The sequence below is a fragment of the Meleagris gallopavo genome, chromosome 3, assembly GCF_000146605.3.
Source record: "Meleagris gallopavo isolate NT-WF06-2002-E0010 breed Aviagen turkey brand Nicholas breeding stock chromosome 3, Turkey_5.1, whole genome shotgun sequence".
Taxonomy (NCBI): Eukaryota; Metazoa; Chordata; class Aves; order Galliformes; family Phasianidae; genus Meleagris; species Meleagris gallopavo.
The window spans coordinates 25,515,025-25,539,294 of NC_015013.2; the positions used below are offsets into that span (position 1 = coordinate 25,515,025).

General features: G+C 35.9%; 1 long non-coding RNA gene across 1 annotated transcript; it reads right to left on the reverse strand.

Annotated features, from left to right (window-relative positions):
• Nucleotides 1-5,332: 5,332 nt before the first annotated feature.
• LOC109366655 lies at nucleotides 5,333-13,518 on the reverse strand. Its single transcript, XR_002113125.1, has 2 exons — nucleotides 13,314-13,518; nucleotides 5,333-5,512 (listed from the first exon to the last, which is right to left on the reverse strand). It is a non-coding gene; the product is annotated as an uncharacterized LOC109366655 (long non-coding RNA).
• Between the last annotated feature and the right edge of the window lie 10,752 nt (nucleotides 13,519-24,270).

Below are 24,270 nucleotides of genomic sequence, written 5' to 3' on the forward strand. Positions count from 1 at the left end.
CTTGTCCACGGATAAGTTCACTATTATAAAATGCAACAAAGTTGGTCAGGCAGGACCTGCCCTTAGTGCAACCATGCTTGTTATCCCATATCACTTCATTCTCTTCCACATTCCTTAACACAGTTTCCAGAATGATCAGTTCTACGATCTTCCTCAGTACATGCAGCTGTATAGGTGTCCTCATACAGCACAGCTGTACTCTGCCTGCTCAGAAACAGTTGTCTATAGACAGATAAGAATGTGAACACTGCAGACAGAAGTCGGATTGCTGAGATCAAAGGAGCAATAGCTCAAAGTTTAAAGGGGGGAAAACATTAGCATAGAAAGACAAGATCAAAATGCAAAAAATAAAAATAAAAAATAAAAACAAAGCAAAGCAAAACAGAATCCATGACTAATCATGATGATCAGTCTTACTGGGACTTCTGGACATCATAAAGTCACCAAGCAGAGCTGTCAGTGTTGCTGGTTTTACTGGAGCTGGTGCAAGACAGCAACTCAGCAGCAGCTCCTCTCTAGAAAGTTGCAAAGGGCAACTCTTCCCCTTCTGACTGGTCATTAAAGACTCTTCCAATGCCTTATTAGGTTAGTGAGCATGTTTAGTCTCAATGCTCCCTAGTTATCTTTTGTGACTATATTAGCCAGTAAGTACCCACTTTATATTTTAAGTTATGAATGTCCTGCTTGTAGAGTCTTTTTGTGCCAGATTAAAGATTCAAAACAAATCAACTCAGAGCGAACAAAACAGGGAGTAAGAAACAACAAGGTTTTTTTTTGTTTTTTTTTTTTTTGCATCAGTGGAGATTAGACTGTAAATGGTTGCATAGCTGTGGCTCAGGCTATGACACTGCTAAATCAAATACCAGCTTATTACAAGACATAAGGAATCCACTAAAGTGGCTCAAGCATGAGTTTCAGCATGAAATTATGGCTCTATATATGATGAAGAATTCTAAGTAATTTACAGAAGGTAAATAAATTAATATATTTACCGATTCAACACCAAATACATTTCCTAATATCATATCTCAAGTTTTCTCCACCTTACATTAATGTCCCAGCATTTTGCTCTGCCAGAATCTAACTGTTGAAGATAAAAAGCATTGAATGCATATATATTTTTACTAAGATACTGCCAAAGTATTTCTTACCGTGAAGCTTAATAAAAAGTACTGGGAACATGATGGATGGTAAGTTATATGGCTCTGTCAAATAAGTATGTGCTGCTTTCTGAATATTAAACATTTTCTTCTATTGATTACATTTGCATTTGTTCACATTGTAGGTGCTATTTGTTGACATGACAAAGTTTTTCTGATATTTACCAGAATGTCAGTCTCAGTGAATCTTTCTAAGACATTTGATATTACTTAAGGATAATTTTATATCTTGTCTAATTCTTGCCTCTTTCTGTCCTTTCATCGAAGATGTTCTACTACTTGTAATATCATAGAGAAAGAATGGAGCTAGCCATTATGGTCACATTTAAGGAAAGAAAAGCAATTTGATGCTGCAATAAATCATATTTCCATTGTAGGAATGCATCAGCAGGTAGCCATAGCACAGATAAGAGTATGGGAGTGGATAGTCTATGAACAGTAGCAAGACTGAGCAGTTGTTAACCGCAGCATTGTTAGCATATTAGAAAGACCGTAGGTAAGAAGCATCAAGCTTATGTCTGTTCTGCATAGCATTTTTCACAGTGCATAATAATTTTGACAGAACATGAGCACATTAAAAAAACTTGAGAAAAAATATCATATAAACAGAATAAAATCTTGCAAAAAATTGTTCCAGAAATTAAAACTTTGCCATATGAGAAACACCAAGGGAAAAAAAAAACAAAAACTTTCCTCATCATAAGCAGATACCAGAGAAAGATTTGAGCAAAAATTTATAATTTACCCAGTGTTCAGGTCCTTGACTTCAATTTTTACAATTACTTGGCATAAAATTACAGCATTCCAATTACTTTGATTACTCTATTGAACTAGAAAAAACATGAGGTCAATTAGGGTGTCATTTCTATTCAAGTGAGAATGTGTATTTCTTTCATGAGGATTACTGCTCTTTCTTTTTTATATTAAAATAATTTATTGTAGATGAAAGTACTTCTTGTGTTGTCTCACATGAGTAAGTCAAGTTTCCTATCTAATTCTCTTTTTTGTCCTAACTTTTCTGTAGTTCTTTGTACACATTATCTCTCTGCTAATGAAAAAGACTGATAATTTGAAGGCTTTGGTTTTGGCAGTTCAGGAAGTCAGATGTTTTTGCCAAGTTAGCATAATATGCACTGCATTACTACTTTTGCATGCTGAAGGAAATCAAGACAAATGGCTAGAAGCACATTCTCAACATCTATCATTTTTCTAGCAAACTTCAATCACATAAAAAAACTGTTCAATATTTATGAAATTGTTACAATTAATTATTATATTTGGTCAAGCTTAATATATCCTTGCTTCATAGAACACAGTGACTATCTCTAGAGTCAATATTTAAATATATTTGTAAAATGGATGTCAAATATGAAAGCATTAAACCTTTCTTTCCTCTTTGCCTAGTAAAGTTATCTACATCACATTAAAGCAAGAGTTTATTTCACCTTGAAAGCATTAGTGACCTGTGCTTTAAAAACTAAGATGAAGAGAACCATTGGACAAACCATAGCATAGCAAGGAAACATTTGCTGACATGAAGAGCCAGAATGATTAGCTAATTTCCTTTGCTTAAACTGTAAAGACACTCTTTGCGTTGCTGTACAATCAATGAATATACAGATAACATAATTGTACAATCAATGAATATACAGATAACATAATTGTACAATCAATGAATATACAGATGATAAAGTATATCCAAGAGTTTGGCTGATGTAATCATTATACTAGAGTAGGAAAAAGGACACTCACCCTATCCCAGGCTCGCGTGATAGACTCCAGGAGCAAATCTCCAGAAGAGATCCTTCCCCACTGGTAGTCAGCTCTTAAATGGGTCTAGGAGAGGTCCAGGCTCCACCCCTTCTGACAGCACAGGTGAATTGCCTTCACCTGTGCTCCCGTGGCTGACTCAGAGGTTCAGGCTGTGATTCAGCAACCCCATACAGTTGTATATACATACATACATACATACATTTTCAGATAGAAAAATGTATCTTCCATATATTTGTAACTTCTTTCATATAGGTTGAAAAAACGCAGTTCATTTTGTTGGGATCATAATCTATTGCTTCCTTTTGTAGTTGTTTTCATAAATATGATTGTGTAAGTATGCTAACTTTACACCTTATCAAGAATTATGAAGAAAATTCACAGTGGCACACCAAAATAGCAAAACTCATCAGATAGGGAGTGACAAGTTCTGATGGAAATTATATGTTCAATTTTACCTCAAACTGCAATATAACAAGTAAAGACGGAGAAGGTGCAAATGAGAAGCGAGCCTGAAACTCATTAAATTGTTTATTTGGCACAATAATTAGACCATTCAAAGCTTATCTGTGCCAGCTAAATCAAAACTCCTAGGTATTTGGTTGTTCAGCAGAACAATTCTTTCTGGATGTTGTGCTAATAGCCAACTGACCAGAACATCATGCAGTTATTATATGATAAGTCTTCCAGTGTGGCCTTTGAATTTCTAAATAATCATCAATTAGAAATTTTTCTGAAGTCAAGATGAGGCATACTGTAAATTCCAGAAGCTATAGAATTCTAGATTGTGCTTCCCTAGAGTAATCAATTTTATGCACCATCCTATCTTTTTAACAAATGCAATTAATGTGGTTTTGGGGGAAAATGGGGACACATAAATCAAAATATATGAGGCTAGTGCACAGGGTCTGCATCATTATGGCTGTGCAGTAACAAGATCAATTACCTTCGTCTCTTCTGCCCAGAAGCCTCTATGTGATTTATAAAGCAGTTTACTACAGGCTGAGAAGAAAATATTTGCAAACTGAGACCAAAAATGAAGAATTGCTGTGAATAATGGGATTCCTTTGAAATCAATGTGTTGTGGTTGTTTTTTTTTTGTTTGTTTTGTTTTGTTTTTGTTTTGTTTTTTTAATATCATCTCGTTCTTAGGTACGTTCCCATGAAAATAAAATTTCAGTCTGCGCCCATTAGAGCCATAAAACACATTAACATCCAGATGTATGTTTCAAAGATAAAAGTGATTAAAGTGTTAAATATTTGCTTATGCAAAATAAACAAATGTGCTTGTAGCACTTTTTTTTCTTTCATGTCTTGTGGCAGAACAGGAGTCAGATGTTTTCTCCTTTTACTTTAAGAAGAGTCTATTTGATTCAGTTTTCTTGAGGAGTTAGAAAAGAGAAGCCTTCTGCTGAGGAAATAAAGACTATATCAAAGAAGTAAGTTGAATTGTTGTTCTACCTAGAGCTGGCAGGCAAGGTGAGAGATGGTGCAGAGTGTTCCTTCTGGAGAGTATTCCTTCTGGATCTCAACAAGCAGGGCTCAATAACAAATGGCTTAATAAAATAGCTATTCAGTTAGTTAGGATAAAAAGAGCAAGTAAATTTACATCCTTTCAAATGCTTGGAAATGCTCAGCAGCACTGAGCAGATCCCAGGATTTTCCCACATCACAGTGAACACTGGTTTTCTTTTATGTACTTTCTAGTGTCTACCACTCTGCCTGAGCTTTCATTTAATCTGAGCATAATCTGGTCTCCAAATTTAGCAATTCCCTTATATTTTTCATTCACTTTCTAAGCAACTTGATCGTCTTACCCTCTGCCTGGTTCTATGGTTTGCTTCTCAAACATTTCTTAATATCCCTGGGGGGCTGGGAAGGCAGAAGGGGACATTGAGACACTGGGATAATTCCTCCTCAGTTTTCCAGCTCACCACATTCATGCAGCATAAGATGAACCTCCCCATGGACTGTTCAGCATGCTGCAGGATAATGTCTGCTACACAAAATTACAGGTCCCAGCATCTGAAGGTATGTAACATTTACTCACTATCTCTATTCCTTTTCCTATTCCATCTTATTAGAACAGAGATTCTGTAAGCTCTTACAGAACTTACAGACTTACTGGGGTCTAGTAAGAGCCCTCACCTTCTCTCTCTCTCTCACACTCCCACTCTGGTGTTGAGCAGTTGGAATCGCAGCATTAATATTTGTGAAAGGGGCTGCTGGAGTGGTCCTGCTTCAGAGTAGTGCTTCTGAGCAGTCATATTGCACTCCTTTTTCCCTCATCGTGTGCATATAGTGCACAGTAAATAATTTGTGTTCATAACATTCAGGACTGGAAAAAGTACAAATTGCAATCCTAGTTTGGATTTTCTAGTGATGAGAGTCTTCTTACAGACTTGCTGTAAATAGCGTCCTAATTTATTAGAACTACAAGTAACGTCTAAAAATACACAATCTTCATCTAGCCATTGGAGCATTCTCCTTCCTAACAATGACAGGAAACAGAAGATATCTATCCGGAGTTCACAAGTGCATCCAGATGGGCTGTTTCTTGGCAGGACATATCTGCAGACAAACTGAAAACAAAAAATAGAGGTTAAGAAGAAGCAAAGGAAACCAAAGACAGGCACATTCGTTTTGAATGAACAATTTCCAATTATTTTTTTCGGATAGAGAATATTACCTTGGCACTTTTCCTAATTAACTTCTTACTTGAGAATATTCCTCCAAGGATATTACAGTGCAACGATCATAAGATTGAATCTTAGCACAGGGCATAGTGTGACCAAACAACAGAAATAACAGCTCTCTGCAGCACAAGGCTTAGTCTCTACTATCAAAGAGAACAATGTTGGAACTCTAGGGTAAGTAAACCAGTGAAAAGCTACATACAGGTTCCTACTCTTCCCAACAAATTAGATCTGAACGAAGGTCAGAAAGGATAGGTAAAATATGAGAGGAACCCAGAGAAATTCAGTAGTATTTTTTTTTTTCAGGAGTTTCCTCTTTTGATCACAGCTCCATGAGTAAGCAGTACAGAAGAAGTCTAACAAGAAATACCAGATGATAGTGGCTCCCTTTCCAATCACTGCCAAATTACTAAGAAGTTACTACAGTTCTACCAGAATGAAATGTAACAACAAAAAAAGAATTCCATATATGTACAAACTTGGCATTTGATAAATATACCTTATATTCTATACTTTCTTAAAAATAACTGTTGTTTTGATGTTGCTAAGAGTAAATAAGCATTTCTTTTTGCAGTACAATTGTCCACACCATTTCAGCTATCTGCTTTCAAGCTTCCCACATGCTGAATGTCCCAAAGCACCATGTGATTTATAGTTCAATATAAAATTCTGAACAATCTCAGAACACTGAACACACATTATTATAAGTTTCACAAAGGAGTTAAGGTTTCCTCCCTCACAACCAAATGCATCAGTTCCTTAGTGATTAAATATATTACACATATGCCAGGTTAGGCAGATCCATTGTCAAGATGAATTCATGGGCATGATTTTTCCATTATGATATAATGTAATGATAATGCTTCTTCTCATTGCAGTGGTTAACTATTTGCCCCTGCATCTACTAAAGTGCACAAAGACACAAAAACTCAACTAACTTCATAAATAAGGGAGCGAGAGGGGAAAAAAGGAGAATTAGTCTGAGCTCAACAAGAGCTAGTAAATATTATCTTGAATGGGGTTAAGATTCTTCTATCACTTCTACAGTTACTGTTTGTATTTCTAGGATAGTGATTTCAGCTTAAGGAGATTCTGTAGCCTGCTAAAAGCAGCCATATGCTTATGAGGCATGGTGTGGACATTATTCTACAAGCTGTCAGTGCCGTTAGTGCATGAATAGTCCTTAATGGTCCTGGTGACAGCCTCCCCTGGAGTCTCCACTCAAATGGGCCCAGAGATTCTATTTAACCTGGTTCATCTTGTGCCTGGCCATGGACAAAGTTGTTCTGCATCAACTTCCAGCATTGACTTTGGACATGCCTCATTACCGTGGGGTTGTCTGTTGATCTAATCCTTGGCTGACCCTGACTGCCGTTTCCAGAGCAGCCCTGCTTTTGGACCGTGCAAGCCTCCTGTCTTGATTTGCTATCATGCTTGCTTCCCCGTCTGTTGTGTACAACATCATGACAGCCTATCACATAGCTACTGTTCATTCTACTACTCTGTTCAGTCATCATACACTTATTGAACACCTTAAAGGATAGGATTAAATTTGATACATTAGCTATGCAAACCTTCTAAACAAGGGAAAAAAGAATAAAGAAAAACCACCACAGATGTAAAGAAAAATGAAAGCTTGGATTAATGTTTAATCTAAAAATATTAAAAAGGTAAGAAGATGTAAGAGTGAAGGAGAAAACTAATAAACATCAGAAATGAAGGTGACGAGATGTGAATGCATCTCAAAATTGAAATTATTCCTAGTGGCTCCTGGGATGATTTGCAGTGAATATTAACAAAAAAGCTTATCTTAAATAAGTAAATTCATGTGTTTATAGGGTTGTGTCAGTCTGACATAATTCAATATGCATAGTAAAAAATAAATGCAAACTGTCCTACTCATACTTCATGTAAAGTAATAGATCTTGTCAGAAGAACACTGAAGTCAGGACATTATTGGGTCTCTATAAGAAAAAGTTACTTCCAGAACTCATCTCATGTTTATACTTTAACCCTTCTGTAGGGCACTCTTTTATGTGTATGTATCTCTTCTTCACCATTTTATAATATTAGAAAGTATGATTCAGATTTGAACTGAATGAAAACATCAAAAAGCTCTCAATGTTTCAGTAAGTGAATGTGGGTCTAATCATCCTTTCCAGTGGAAAAGTCAGTGCAAGGATGGAAAAGTCCGAGAGACACAGCTCAGAAATTTAACTCTTCAAAGAAGATAGATAGCTAATTGTTTATTATCCATATGGATATTCATTTTTACAGATGCACAGTAGAAGGCAATATTTGTCTGCTTAAGTGGATCTGTGAATTTTTAAGTGTTCAAGGGTTTATCTTCTAGAAAAGAAGTACCTATGAGGAAAAAAGATATTAAGAGACATACGAAAGTCCTAAGTAGCCTACCAGTAACAGCAGGAGACCTCAGTAACCATCTTATTGTTCTCTTCATAGTTTTCTTGTAGGTTTTAAATCAGAAGATGATGGGCAAAATTTAATGACACTACAAGTGAGATTAACTGAGATTAATTTCTCCAACTTCAATTTTGGTAAGGGATGTAAGATGGACTGCATCTAATGTCAATTTCTGCATAACCACCCTTAAGCAAATGAAGAAAGGACATGGCTCTTACTTTCACTTGGTTTCCAGTGATTTGTGCAACTGTTTGTGTTACCCTGGTCAGCAGCATGGCCAATCAGAACCAGGGCTCACTGAGTAAAATCCAGAAGACAGAGCCCCTGCTCTTAGAATAAATATACTCAAATGCTAAGATGAAGACACAATACACAGATGAGAGCAAAAAATACTAAAAACCTACTTGTCTTCAACTGAAATTGTGTTTAATTAAAGACAACTCAGTTATTTGCTAGAAATTACCTTGCAAGTTAAGACAAATGTTATGAACTGTGAACAGAAATATTAATTACATAGACAGTTTGAATCACTTTTCCAGACTATAACTCTTCATGCTGGCATTTGCTCCTTGTTTCAGCACTAACAGGTCTCATTTTAATATCTTTATAGACTTTGCCTTTTTTTACTGTTGTTAACGTAAAACAATTTTCCTACTCAACAAAAGATGAAACTGCATCTCTTTTTGTGCTACTGCTTCTCAAGTGCATGAAGCCCAGATGAACTGCCTCAATCACCACATTCCTCTTTTGTGATATAGTCATGTTTTCTTGCTAGTACTTAATTCAAGTTGATCCTATAGTGAGTTCAATGCACATAGAGAACCTTGAACCAGTACATTTTCATCATTTGCTGGAATTATTTGGTTTTGAATTAACTGAACTGAGTGAAATTGTTTAGAAAATGGCCAAAATGTTTTTTGTTTCAGTCTCTGAAGTAAAGCCTCCAAAAGACATTCTTCACCGTAATTATTACTTGGCCCATTTTACAGAGCAGAAACAAGATGCCTGAAGAAATAGTGAAGGTGAAAAAAAGTAAAGTTGAGATACGTTACTGGCAAGGACTGATGGCTTAAGAAGAGCTGTCATTGATTCTCACAATCAAACAAAGGACAAATACTGACAGGTGAGATCATCAGTTTTTAGTCAGAAAGTGATGACCTTTGAGATTTGTGAAGTGACTTTTTCTAAGCAAATGATCACTGCTGAAGTTTGCTCAGCACTTCCAAAGAGCATTAGATTGACAGGCACAGAGAGGTAAATCCTCCACATACACTCACACACAAAACAGAGAAAGCATTTTGGGATCAGCAGTAGCAGGCCTGTTCTGCAGTGGCAAAGTGCTAGAGTGACAGAATCATTTAGTCTTCAAACTACTTCAGTGCTTGACCTCTGCTGAAGCTGCCAAGTAGACATCAATACCAGTTATAACATCTAACTGTATAATGTAGATATCTGTCAGTAGCAAACTAGACACCATCTCCATTTCAGTTAAGTCACCAAACAGCCATCAGCAAGCACAATGCTGTACTGACAAGTCTGCCCAAGACTAGATTGAAATATACAATAGGCTTTCTTTATTGATACTTTTGCCTTTTCAAATAAACTAAAAGATACTGCACTGGGCAAAAGTGAACAGAAAAGAACTGACTGCCCCTCTGCAAAGAGGAGTAGTCATACAGGACTCTTGACAGTGAGAAGATTAGTATGGTAGAGAATAGCAAAAAGAGGAAAAGTAAGAAAATCGAGAGGTGAGCGAGAGAATCAAATCAATTTTACCTCAGAAATTGGATTTTGTACAGGGCTAAGTAAGGTGTACGTTTGGAAAAGTAGGAAGTAAAAAGGTAGTGAGTTACTGGAGGATATTATGAGAGCCTAAATGGGAGATTCTGAATAAAGCGACAGAAATGGGTGATCTGAGGGAATGTTGAAGATGAATAGACAGTAATGGCACAGGGACTTTCCATGGATACCTGATGTAACTGACAAAACACAGACTTCAACTTTTGGTATTCAAAGTTGCCAGCTGGAACAGAGATGGAGGGTAGGAGAGGCTGTGAGAGTAATTTAAGGAGTTAACTTAGTTGCGTTGAGTTAAAATGACGATGGCTCATACTGACAGAGATACTGGGGACGTTGGTATCAGCATGAGATTAGAAAATCATAAGCAGATTTACAAAATCAGCACAAAGCAGATACGTATGGATGAACTGTCAGAAGTAATGTACTGAGAGAAACAGAGAATGAAGGATAGCATTTTGGAATACTCAGAGACAGCAGGAGAAAGGAAAGGCCAACAGAACAGAACAATTAATATAGAGAAAAAAAACAGTTAAAAGAAAAATAAGTGAATGAACCTTATTCTGAAAGCAATGGCCCACAGGCACCAGCAAAAACACTAAAAAATCTCAAAGAGTAGAAATAAAGCCAGTTCCAGAAGTGCTGTAACAGCTGATGTATTACTGCTTCGGCATAGGACAGTGCTCAGAAAAATGTAAATCAGAGAACAGGAGAAAAATCAGCAATATCCTCTACATCTAGAATCATGAATTATAGCTGCACATTTAGAGCTCTCAGTTTGGAGCAGAAACGGACTTAACAAACAATAGACAAGTAGAACGCACATTGAGAGGAGGCAAGTCAACAGATACACAGTGTGCCTGAGGAACAGAACAGAATATCAGATGAAGAATCTGCACTTTACCCAAAATAATTCTGCTTGGATTTAAAGAAAAAAAGGAAAAGAATAGGCTGATCCTCATTGGTACTGCAGCTCAGTATTGTGGAAAATTCAGGTAATAAATTACATCTGAAATATTCATCCACCTATTTCCTAGAAATAAATATAGCTTGTGAGTATATGCATACATTTATACAAATTTATGTCAATTTTTGTCCACACACAAGTCAAAAGAATTAATACAGTTGTGAAAGAAAAATAGCTAACTGGTCATGAAAGAGATTTTAATTTGTGATTCCATAGAAGGCAAACTAGAATCTAGTCTGAACTTTAAAATGAAGTATGCCTAAGTGCTTTAGAGCATTTGCAGAGTCAGGAAGAAATAGAAAAATAACTGTTTCTTATCATCACCCACTAGACACAGACATCAAAATTCCACCTAAATTAAAGTTAATTATGTAACTCCATTTACCGAATCAAAGCCTTACGACTCCATTTAGCTCTCTAAACAATGGTCCCTATGAAATCACACCTGGCCAGACAGAATTTGTGAACATACACTTGAGGTCATCCCACTTAATCGAATCCTGAAACAGAGCTGTTTTGTTTTTTGTCTCCTTTTAAGAATCTTCCAAGCTCTAAAAAGGCAATAAGTAGCAAGAAATTAATTTTCTGGACTTAAAAGCATTTCTGCATAGAATCTTAACTAGAGTAGGTAAAACACTAAAATAAGTTCATTTTGATGTGCTTGGTGCAGAAAATTATTATCAGAAGCCTTACTCCCACCAGAAACATTTAACAGCCATCCTGCCCAAATTCTGTGTCAGATTAGAGCCTTCACAAAGGAATAACGATTTTGAAAAAAAAGAAACATTTTTAGAGAAATCATCTGGAATTTTACAAAATGAATGCCAACAATAACACAGCTTTCCCTAGTAGTGTGATTACACATAATTTTGTGTATAAAATCCAGAACAGCTTGTGAACCAGAAAGAGTTCCACCTGTCAGCTGTCCTGCCATATTATTCATAACTTCTTACATATATGGGCTCCCTCATATAAATTAGTTAAACTAAAATCAATTCCTTTTATACTTATGATAAAGTATTCCAAGACTACTATGTCTAAAAATATTTTATGTCTCCCTCAAGTTAACAGAAAATAATGATAATTTTATTCTGCTTCCTAACTGACAAATAAATGGACTAAAATGAAACTTCACCAGGGATTCAGTATTATATGCTTTCTATTTAAATGAACTTGCCAATAACTTCATCAGGAACAAGTCTGCAGTTATTAGTTTGCAGTTAAGTTTTCAATAAACTTTGATTGATATATGTATTCTTTGCTGAATTCAGCAGTAAAGCACAGTGATCAATGCACTGTGTAAGCTCTATTTTAGAAGCATTTGCTGAATAATGAATTTGAAAAATGGCTAAAAATGAGTCTATTTCCAGAACCATACAAAAAAAAAAAAGTCAAGTTGCACATATCTTTTTATTTGTATTTAATGTGAAATCCTGAAATAAACGCATTTCTAGAAATTATGCAGTCTTCCAGACTTCATCTTCCTTCTACTAGAATTAACCTTATCATTTCCCGAATTCCCAGACAAATTAATTCTTTGAGAAAGCAAGCAATTATTTTATCAAATTCACTCAGTAAAACTGGGCTTGAGTGTTCAGTTTAGAACACTAAGCTAAGGGAAGATCAACATAATTCTGTCCCATAGGGATTTTGCAGAGAATGCTGAGCTCAGGCATGCACTATGGCAATTGGCATGCAAGAGACATACTGTGAATTGTAAACACCCTCTCACAAAGCTGTTAGCTTCAGGCTTCAGGCTTTCTTTATTTTCATGTAGGCTTTTCATGGACGGTTTCAGGAGAACAACGCAAATGTTATTCTCTCACATCTAGCAAAATTAATAAATTAGCCAAAATACAGCATTCCTGGATTATTTGGCTTTGAGGCAGTTCAGTCAGAAAAGCTAACTAAATTATGTAACAAGCAAAACCTTTTGTATGCACGGCATTTTCCTCCCAGTACTCAAAAGACTCGTGTGGGTTAGGTGCAAAAGACAGCATCACCCCAGTGTGAGGAAATGGGCAACCCTCCTCATGATTGATCTCATGCAGATAATTGATTAAAAAAATAAGTATCTTTTGTTGCGATAAGAAACTATGAACAAAGCGAGCTGCTACTTCTGTGAAATGTACTTGAATATCTAGACAATAATGACAACCTTACATTAAGCCCCCAGTAAGCAAGGAGCTGCTTAAGCATTAACAGTCAAAGAAGTTAGGAGATTTAAAGCATGGATTCACAGTATTTTCTTCTAAATTTACCTTTGCAGTTATATATTTCTATCATCCAGATGTAAAGACTGAAAATATTACAGGAAAGCCATTTTCTTAAATATTGCAAATAAGATTATAAACAGTACACTTTATTGCAGGTACAGAGGACAATTAATAGCTCCACATAAATCAAGGGAAGGTCCTCCTCTTAAACCCTCAATCCACTCTTGTAAGAATTGTGTAATTTGTCAGGATTTACTTAAATTTAATAATCTCATCCACTCACCACTGCTGGATTCAGCTAGGCATCCAAATGAATCCAGGAAAATTATTTTAGAAACCGGATTGACTAGCTCAAACATATTAGCATCAACTTGTTAACATCAGTAAATGAGGAACATTTCTTTCAGCAATTATCACTTAATTAATTGCACGTGGGCTTGATTGTTAACAACAATGCTAAACAAAACTAACCCCCAAAGTGCTAACCCCCAAAATAAAATGCAAGATTGTAGAATATCAGACACTTATCTAGTGTTAATGCTCCAATAAACTATGGAACTTTGAATTTTGTAAAAGAAGAGATTTGGATTTCCTACTTTTTTGAGCAATGTGTTTAAGTAAAGCAAAGGATTTTGGTATCAGCCAACTGGCAGTTATAGGGAATCCCATGTAACAAAAAAATGCCCTGGGCAAATTAATGCATTAATATTCTATTATTCTACTATGGGTATTATCCTACTTATTATTCCACTATTAATATTAGTATGCATTGTCATCTGAGCACATGAATGTCAAATTTTCTCATTCAGCTCCATAGCTAAAAAAAATGTTTCAAATACAACAGTAAGTTCATTTCAGGATGTTATTGTGAGTACAGTGAATCCTTTCAAATGATCAGCTCTGTAAGAATTATATGTGGAGTAAAAATACAGTATCAGTGACACTGATAAAAAGAGCCTAATCCTTATCCCATCCATTTTATTTTAATATACTTATAATTTAGAGACAACTAGTGAATTTTTTTATAAATTCTCTGGCACATAATATTTTAATGTAGCATTTTAAACAAAATATTCCAATTACACTTGATTATCTATTCTCATCATGTTTAATGAGGCAGAGGAAATGAGTACAGACTAAAAGCTAATATTGAAATACATAGTTATATGTATTTTATGCATTAAATTGTTTAAAACTTCTATATATATAAATTTATCCTGTGGCAGAACATTTTGGGGTACATAACCTTTTCCAAAAGAAGTATTAATTATGTATTCATTAAATACATATAAATAAGTATCCTATCAAATACTATTTTTGATATACCTGTTCTGAATTATCCCAACTACCTGATTCCCAGCCATGCAGTGGCTCACTTCTCCTTATTTTTCCTTTCAAGCTAATTGCTGGCAAATCAAGTTGATATGTAAGTCAATGTTAGTCTAACAATTCAACAACCATTTATTTTAGGATGTAGAGCTTTATTGTTTATCTGGAAAAAATAATGTGAATGAAATCACGATCTGCCTTCCAAGATAAATTATAAACAGTTATATTTTAGAACAAACATTCATTAATTTTCCTATTAAAAAATCTGTCTATTTACGGTGAATTAAGTATTCATTATGGAAGACACCTCGTTTGCTGAATTTAAACATCTCTAATGCCTGTTTGTTTGACAAATACGTGTTGGTTATGTGGTTACATGTAGTAGCAATTATGCAAAGTTGCTAACAATGTGACCTTTTTGTCTCAGGTACCTTCACTTTAATTGTTAACAATTTCCATCTGCTTTGGTGTGAAATGAATCAGCCAGTATGAATGCATATTGTGAATGACTCACCCTATATCAACTCTTAATACATGAGTAAAGCTGTGCGTCTCCACATTGCTGACAGTCTTTATTATGGATTTTCCTTTAGATAGGAGATTAGGAATTTAAACTATGACCAGCAACTTTTACACTAGTTTTTACGCTTCTCCCTTCTTCAATGTACAATACAGAAATGCAGCTTTGGGACTTTAGGCTTGAATAGCTGCAAAATCTTATAAAAGGGAATATTACCTCAATCTTTCACATGGATTTGCTGTATGCTGAAGAAGAAGGCTACAGACATTAAAAAAATCTATTAAAAATCTAGTATTAATAGATTTTTTAAAAATCTATTAAATTTGCATATTGGAACATTTGCTCTCCCTTCTACCCAAGGCTCGATGAAAGTTGGTTCCTTGGGTGTATTCCTCAAATTCATTTCATCTGATTTTCTGGCAGTTTTCACTTGATGGTTCCTCTGGTAATATAGAAGAATGGGACAGCCTACATTACTTTAATTTTTCAAATGTGATGTTAATAAAATTGCCTACTATTGATTGCTATTGAATGTCTCTCCATTTTTCCTTTTAATTTGCTTAGCTAAATTAATAGCAGCTAAGTTCAGGTGCTGATTCATCTTTTTCAGTGTTCATATTTTAATACATTTGCATAAAGCAAGGAGAAAAACACTGACTAAATTTTCAGCAATTTTAATAACCTCTCGGGACACATTTATGATTATGTTAAAAGACACAGGAGTAGGTGCTAATATTAAATAATCATATTCATACTACAGGACAGTGGATTTATGTTTGGATTAACTTGCCACAGGAAACCTGAGGCAGAGACACGCGTTTTTGGTTTTTTTCCCCTTTTAAGATTCAAATATAATTCTTAAAGCATTTTTATTAACCAGTGAAAGAATTCTTATTTCCTTTTTTGTTTTTTTTAAACTTTAAAGTATTCATTTCTCAAATTAAGTAAAAATATTGTTATGGAAATAAAATGTGTTATCTCCCATCAGATAACTCTATTCTGAAGAATTTGTTTTTCACTGACCAGCCAGGTGAGCTGGGAGATCACAACAGGAATTTTGCATTGATTTCTTGATTTGCTTAGTTGCTGTCTTTTCTCATAGTTGCTTCTCATACCTGTCAAACCTCCCCCTGGTTCCCTTTCCCTCATCCCATTCCTCCCCTAGCAAGGGAAATCCCTGATTGCTGAGATAGCAGTCTTGCTAACTCTGTGAATTCAGTAACTGGCATGATTTTTATTAACTCATTAGAGCAAGATAACTTCTTGAAACAAATGTCAATTTTCTGGTACTAACAGAAAAGGTAAACCTATGTTGCGTACTTTATTCTGGATGTTATCATCACACAACATGCTTTGTAAGACATCCATTGACGTGTTTAAAATTCCTCGCTTTTTCATATCATATTAGAGTTAGGATTTTATGCATTAGACCAAAGGAAACCCAATTCTATTAGGACAGAAACAAATAATTTACACATGATAGTGATCCACTGCCATTACGATTTTTTCTTTAAAGAAGTTTCTGTTGCATTATCTCAATAGGTAAGTGCTTCAAGAACCTAGGGGAAGAAGAATAGGAAGAGTGTCTTTTCTCTCTTCTCTGAAGTGGATTTCAGCATCTACTTTTGCCAAGTAGCTAACTGATTATTGCCACAGAAGTAACTTGGGGAATTCTGTGGTTGAGAAGGAAACAGGACCAAGGGTAGATTCAGAAACATTTCACCAAAGTTTATGATCACAAGGCTCCTCCTCCACTAGCAAAATGAGAGGTAACCGCTAGAATTTGCAGTAGGTTACTTACAGTTTGCAAAAAGATGCTGTGCAAACATCTCCAATCTTATCATTACACCAGTACTGACTCCCAGCAATCATCTCCTCTTACTTCCTCTGCCACAAGACAGGCGCAAGCCTCTATTTGTGTCTCCCTGAGACCTTTGCCTCCAGTGGCAAAGTTTTCTCAAAACCAATTTTGAACTCCTAACTTTGAAAATGAATATTAGCCTGCTTTCAGTATACTGATCAGAATAACTCTTTTAGCAGAGGTTTAGCTTCTCAAATTCCTTAACATATGCTTCCAGCTTTTTTTAAGAGTATTAGAAACTCTTTTGTGGCATCCCATTTCTCTACAGCTTGATAAACCTCAGATGTTCTGCTAAGTAATTTTCACTGAGAGGTAGACTAAAACTTACATTCAACTCTGTTCTTTTGGGTACCAATTACAGAGAAAATATGACATTTTGACACTGAATTCTCATAAGACTTTAAGTGGTCTCATCAAAACCTGTAAGAAACTTCTGAGATCTTCTACAGGAAAGCTCCTGAAACAAGATGAGAAAGATTTGCTTTTCTCTTTCTTAGATATGGTCTTACTTATACGGTGTGTACATATGCATACATCAGTGAATGAAATACAGAAAATTTGGCCCTGTATGACAAGCAAAATACTCAACTCCAGGGAAAGTTGCTAACAGACATAAAATTAGGAAGGGAGACATTACTTCCAGAATCCACACCCAAGAGAACGTAAGAAAATGAAGATGAAAGGTAGCAGGCAACACTGAACTGCTATAACTGCATGTTGGAGAATTTCAAATGCCACAAAGGAGGTAGTTATGATTTTGCATAACTAACTGCTCAGCATTTATCTGATGCTGGTTGACTTGCTCCTTATTATTACCAGTAGCACTGAGATTAGATCTCACTTTAGGGTTGCCACTGCCAGTCTCTCTTCACCAAAGATTTATATGGTGTACTGAACCCAGACAAGAAGAAGAGAAGCTTTGGGCACAGCAGCCTCTAGACAAGGGGCCAGATAAAGCCAGAGTCAGAGCAGCTCACCACATGAGGAATGGGCTTGTGTAGATGTTTATTCTTACACCGCAGATGGGTATTCTTCAGTTAGTTGCAGGAAAAGTTTTATCAGTAAGTGTCAAGTTTTAATGCATGAGGGCATGCAGTGGTTTGCAGTGGGAACAAACCAACATCCTCACTTACTCATGGTCTAACTTGCCATTTTGGAGAGGGAAACTATATCTCTCACCCAAACATATTTATTTTTTCCTCTGGAGAAATTCTGTTTCAGTTGTGGCAATGGGCTTACAGAGATGGCCAAAGAAGATTTTGTTCATCTCTCCTTTCTCTAGCCATGCGTGAGAACAATCTGCTTTTTTATGACTCAAAATAGAATCCCATAAAAACATAAGCAAAATCCTTCTTTTGTTCATTTCTTTGGCTTTTTTTATTCCTTCTTCAGAAATTTCCTCTAGAAAATGTAGAAAAAATGTGGAATACACCACTGAAAAACAGTGGAAATGAGTAATTTTTCATTGTTTCAGTTACTGTTTTCCTACCAAATCTGAAAGATCCTTAGAATTAGTCACAGAAGCAACTGTCTGGGCTTCACTGACTGCAATACATTTGATGCAGGCACTTAACTGGTGACTGGTAGTGGTTTTTTTCCTCATTACATTTGTATTTAAAAATGATTTCAGGAGAATAGTCACAGTCTGAAAATCAACATTTCAAGCAGTTAAGAGAAAGATTTTTTCCAATTATGATTTTATCAGAGAGCTCTCAGGCTTTATCACAGAGTCAGAACCTGATGAAATCCAGATTAACTATAGTGAAGCATTTAATTAGACTGGAAAATGGCCTTAAGCTTCTAATCATAGAAATGTAATTCAAACATCTTTTGAAATAAAGCATATCTTAAATTGACTGAGGAAAATACACACTTAACACCTTACTTATACGCTAGTCTTATCTACTTTTAAAACAAACATTCTTTAATAAAAATTCAATTTGAGGACATACTTCTTTTTTTTTTTTTTGCTTGGTTGATTGTTTTTTCCATTTCTGCTGTCTCTTTCTTAGTAACTCTGAATTCTGGTTGTTTTTACTCTGTACGTCTTTTGTCATTACTACAGTTATCTTTATTGCCAAACTTATTTCCAAATAACATGCACAATATCACACATTGCTATTACATGTTTCATGGATAAGCTAAGTCAGCAATACTCCCCAGAGAGACTGAGCAGGTTGTCTCTGAGATAACTGCATTGTAAGTTTTCCATTTATTTGTTTTTTCAATGAAATATGCTCTATTAATCTACTCTTCCAAAAAGACTCTCAATTTTGCCTGAAGGACTCTATTTATAAATAACTTAACAATTAAAAGCACTTGATATACTTCAAATTAATCACCGTTGATAATTCAGTGAAAATATTCTATTCACAGACATAGGAGAAAAGGCCGAGAGAACTGGGTTTACTTATCATGGAGATGAAAAGATAGATGGCAACTATGCAGAAGATAAAGCCAGGCTTTTCTCAGAGGTGCATTAAGACAGGACGACCCAACAGATGCAACTGGAAATTCTGCTGGAAATGTCTGGATTAGCACTGGAAAATCTTGTCTGTAGAACCTCCAGTGTAGGGAATTTTCAAAACTCAGCTGAACAAAGTTGTGAACAACCTGATCTACATTTGGAGTTCCCCCTGCTTTGAGCAGTAAGTTGGACTTGATGGCATTCAGAGGTCCCAGGGGGATGTTTATAAATAAGTAGAATGACTAAACTAACAGTTTGGAAAGAAAAGCTTTTGTTACAGACAACATTGCTGCAAATAATAATTTCACACATTGATATAGTGCAAGTTACATTAAACAAGTATGACACTGTCAGACATACAGGCCCATTAAAACATTCTGGAACTCCGACTAGTATCATTTGCTAATAATCTTGTACACTGGACTTATGTTAACTCATTAGAAGCTTTATAAGCTTATTTTTGTAATATCTATAACTATACTTCATGGGAAAAAAATGGACTACACTTCTGGAAGAAAAAGATAATCTGAAAATTAATTAAAAATAAATGTTTTTAACTATTGAAAAAAAAAAAAAGTTTAACAAAAGCTAAAGAATATGTTAAAGATAGAGCTAGACCAATCCTTCACTTCATCTGTGTTAGGTCACTTGACAATAATTTGCTTTAGTTCTGATGAGAGGTCCATCTAAAAGTGTGTGGGCAAGTTGAATAGTTTAGAGACACTTCAGATATGTTCAGAAATGTTCAAAACCAAAGCACAAACTTTCAGGAAACTGTTCTGCCTTGGTATCTCTGTTTATTCATTACAAGTGTGAGTATGTTACTGATGAAATATAACTAGTTCTGTGCAATACATTAAGCACTCTTTTCATCTCTGCTCAAACTGAGTCCTCCTGAAATTTTGATAGAGTGACTTTCTTCTCATGTGGTATAAGTTGTATCCTATAATATTATCAATTACATTCTCAAATTGTAACAAAATTAATTCTGGATGTATTACACATCCAATAAAAAGGTTGATATTTTTAAATAATATCCTTACACTGCTTATCTGCCAATGTATTTGCTCATCTGATATATTTCTTTACATATTTACCCTGCACAGATATATTTTGTGCATGGAACACATACTTTCAACAGTTTGTTGAAAATCAGCTAAGCTTTAATTCTTTCTCCTTTACACAATAACTAGGATGTGAAAATTCTGAAACTGTGGGGAAAAGGATTGTTTGATGCTGGATAAAAAGAACATACAAATGACTTCAAAGCAGTCTGGTGTGCCTTGGAATCACAAACTCACCTGTCTACACATGGACCATGAGCTAATACTTAATATTCTCTTTCATAGCTCTAGGTGATTCCTAGTGAAAAGACAGTAGTTGAAAATGTACATTTTAGCAGAATAATAATCTCAATAGAGCATTTTCTTATGTATTAGAAATCTCCATGAATGAAGTCATGTTTTATTTGTACTTGTAATTATGGAGACTCTGACAGATAACAGATAATTTCTCTCCCTCTTACTTACATTTCTTTCTCTTTTGTTTCTTCCAGGTAAAAAGCTAATTTTTTAACTTTCTTTCAGTCCCAGTGAAAAGCATTAATGGGGTGAACTACAAGAAACTAAAGCATTCCTTATGTATACACCACTGCAACCAATCCAGAAGAATGTTATTTATGATACATTGATGATGATTATCATTTTATTCCATGAATTCAGAAATTCCACTACTAGAAGCCAAGATTCCCTTGTGTTCACATCTGACAAGAAAATAACAGCTATAGAATTCCATTTCTCACATTTTCCAAATTGATGAAGGGAATGTGGCAGTTTCCATATTCCTTTTCAAAGTGATGATTACTGTAACCAGCTCTACAATATAGAATCAAAAAGAGAACTGTTGGACCAATGCCAGTCCCTGTTCTGGGAAATCTTAAAGCAAGCATCTCCACTTACATCACAGAGGTTAGAAAAGCCTGTCCCACATCACAAAGCCCACAAGAAAAGGTAAGAAGAGACTTGCGGAAGGTTCTAGCCCAATTTCCTGCTAAAACCAGGATTAAGGTCACAAACTGCCTACAATTAGCTGTGGCTTTGTCTAGCCAAATCTTGAAAACATCCAAGGATGGAGATGCCACCATTTTCTGGGTGACTGAATGGAAGAAATGTCCAATCTGAGTTATTCAACTTAAAACTTGTTGCTGTCCCCTGTTATATAGTCTGCCACAAATTCAGAGTTTCTTTGCAATTACCCTTCAAGCAATTGTAGGCTGCTGTAAGTTTTCTTACACCTTAGCCTCCTGTTTTCCAAAGTAAACAGGCCCAACTCCATTAAGCAGTCTGAATCCATGTGCTCTGAGCATCCTGGTAGTCTTTGCCTGGTTACTCTGTCACTTATTGACATCCTCTTCAACTGGTTTACAAAGTTCTTCCATCACAAGTCACTTCATAATTGTCATCTAGTTCAGAAGATGCCAACAGAAGCATTTGAAATGCCATCACATGCTCAGTTACTGTTTATTGAAGTAATGCAACTCACTCGAGAGTAGGATTAAAATAATTTCAGGACATAGCAGAGGCAAATGAAATATATATCCAACATTCTGTATATGCCGAGATAAAAAATCATTATGAAAAATGCAAAGGACATCACAACCTCTCTAAGAACAGGAACAAAGGAAGAACAAGAAGACAGAAATTGCTCCAATATTGTGACCCTCTCTAGATAAGGACACTGCTCTAGATTACTACTAATTGATCTCCCCAAAATTCCTTTCTCTTCAATAGAGAGAAAGCACTATTTTTGAGTTGCCCTTTACTACATTTTGTTATTGTCGTCTCAACAATCCTATTATCTTCTATTGTATAACTGAATTTAGAAAATGAGATTCTGTAAGTGTTCACATGTTTTCTGTTGCAACCCTTTTACATGATAAAGTAATTCTGCAGCATTGAGTCAGAGTAAGCTCAGAGGCAATGCCAGTAACCTCTGTTTAGTATTCATTGCAAAAACATCCAGTCTGTTAGTACTGCTGTTGTGCCTTCAGATGCCTAAGTTTCTGCCTACACACTGGTACTTGAGTAGAAAAACTCAAAGGCCTATCACTGGGTTTCATTCTTCACTGGCTAGCTAAGTGTCATTATTATACACACGTTCCAAGATCTGAGGAAAACAGTGGGTCTTTGCCAAGGATATTTCCAAGACCTCGCCTTCATAAGACTGACCTGTTTAGGACTGCAGCCTTACAGAAAGGTTTTGATCCAAGAAATAAGTACCCACCAGCAATAGGGACCAAACTTCCAGATGTCACACATATGACTACCAGCTGTGACTCATGCATGCTACTCAGTGTCACAGTATCATCTTTGGGACTTTATCTTTCTCAAAAACAAGATTTTCATAACCAGTGGAGACTTGCAACCCCTAACTTGTTTCTATTGGTGATTAACCAACAGGGCAACAAATTTCTTTCCTACAATAGATTAATCTACAAAAGATAGAAAAAATATAACTCTGATTCCTTCCACCCCGGTGGTCAAAGTCTAACATCTACCTAGACAAAAGGTGAGGCCTAAAAAATAGCCTACAAACTTCCCTGTGCAGGAAGCCTTCTGGTGTCATGATCCTGAGCGCACATCCCACCATACCTTTGGGCATTTCTTCTTGCACCCAAGACTAGCTGATACAGTACAGCTATATGACTTTGGACCAGACTGCTATGAAAAGACCTGTGTGAGAAAGAGCTGTGAGCATTCTTGTCAGGAGCTCCCCCCTTCTCTTACCGAGTGCATTTAGGCTCAGAATTTCTCCTTTAGTCTTGATCTGAGTTGTGTTTTGCTAAATATTTTGCTGATCTGAACCATGCCACAACCCACTGACTTCTTGGCTTGGGCTGTTTCCCCATCAGCTTATCTGAGGATAATTGCACTGTTGGATGAAATGGGTTACTATCACTGGACTTGCTGCAGTTCAGGTATTGTGTGACTGTTCACTTTGCTGGTAAGACCAATGTCTTGGCCTTACTGTTAACCCTCAGATCCCATCTTGTCTTCCCTTCCGGAGTAGCCTGCATTTGCTGCTCACTGACACTTGCTGCACTGTTTATCCTTTCTCACAATTCTCTGCCATCCAGACGTGAGAATTTTATCAGCTCACCTATCTACACAAATATTGTTAAGAAAGGAAGTAAAAAGGATAAACTCCAGATAAAAGGGGGAGGAGGTAACAGAAATAACTTCAGAACAAGAGATAAGTGTATCATAAAAAGCATAATTATTCTTTAGAAATGCCCTTTGATCAGAAGAGCATAGGTCATGTCTGGTTTTAGCACAAATAGAAAGTACTAGTCTATCTCAAAGTTCAGCCAGCTTCCAGAAAAACAAAATACACGTAGTCCTGTTCTGGATCCAGCAGATACTAACTTGTTAACCTAATTGGTCAGAAAGGTACTCTGACTCACAGCATTTGGGTGTGGAACAAGATTCATGCCCTGCCATAGGATCTAGAGTCTTCTTCCCCTCAAAGATAATGGCAACCCCAGAAAGAAGTACCTTTAATACAGGAAACCTGAACAGCTGCAAGAGAAAATATTATCCCAATTCATGCTTGTGAAACATCCCATGAAATCTGAACCTCCATGACTCTTCAGGTTCAGTTATGAAGATGGAACAACTGCCAGAATTGCAAGAATTGATTCATTGTCTCAATATCTACTGCTATAATGGCTTGGTTTGGAGGTCAGTCAAACCAAAGATCCCACAACAGAAATATCTCTGGAAGAAAAAGCATCGTGTAGGTATGTAGGGAGATGCAATAAAATAAATTCAGCTGTTGTCCACAGCCAGTCTCTAGAGATGACTGTGACATGGGCATGCTTTACAGTTTACTGTGAAGATAACTTAACTAGACTCACTTCCTGGAAGAGAGTCCAAGGAAGGCAGATAAGAAGGAAGCTTTATTGGCCCTGTGGACATTTTTATTTATTTGCTTACTGTGTTTATAGTATCCCAGAAGATGTAAGGGAAAACTGAAAGATAAAACAGCTTTGCAGACCAGAAGCC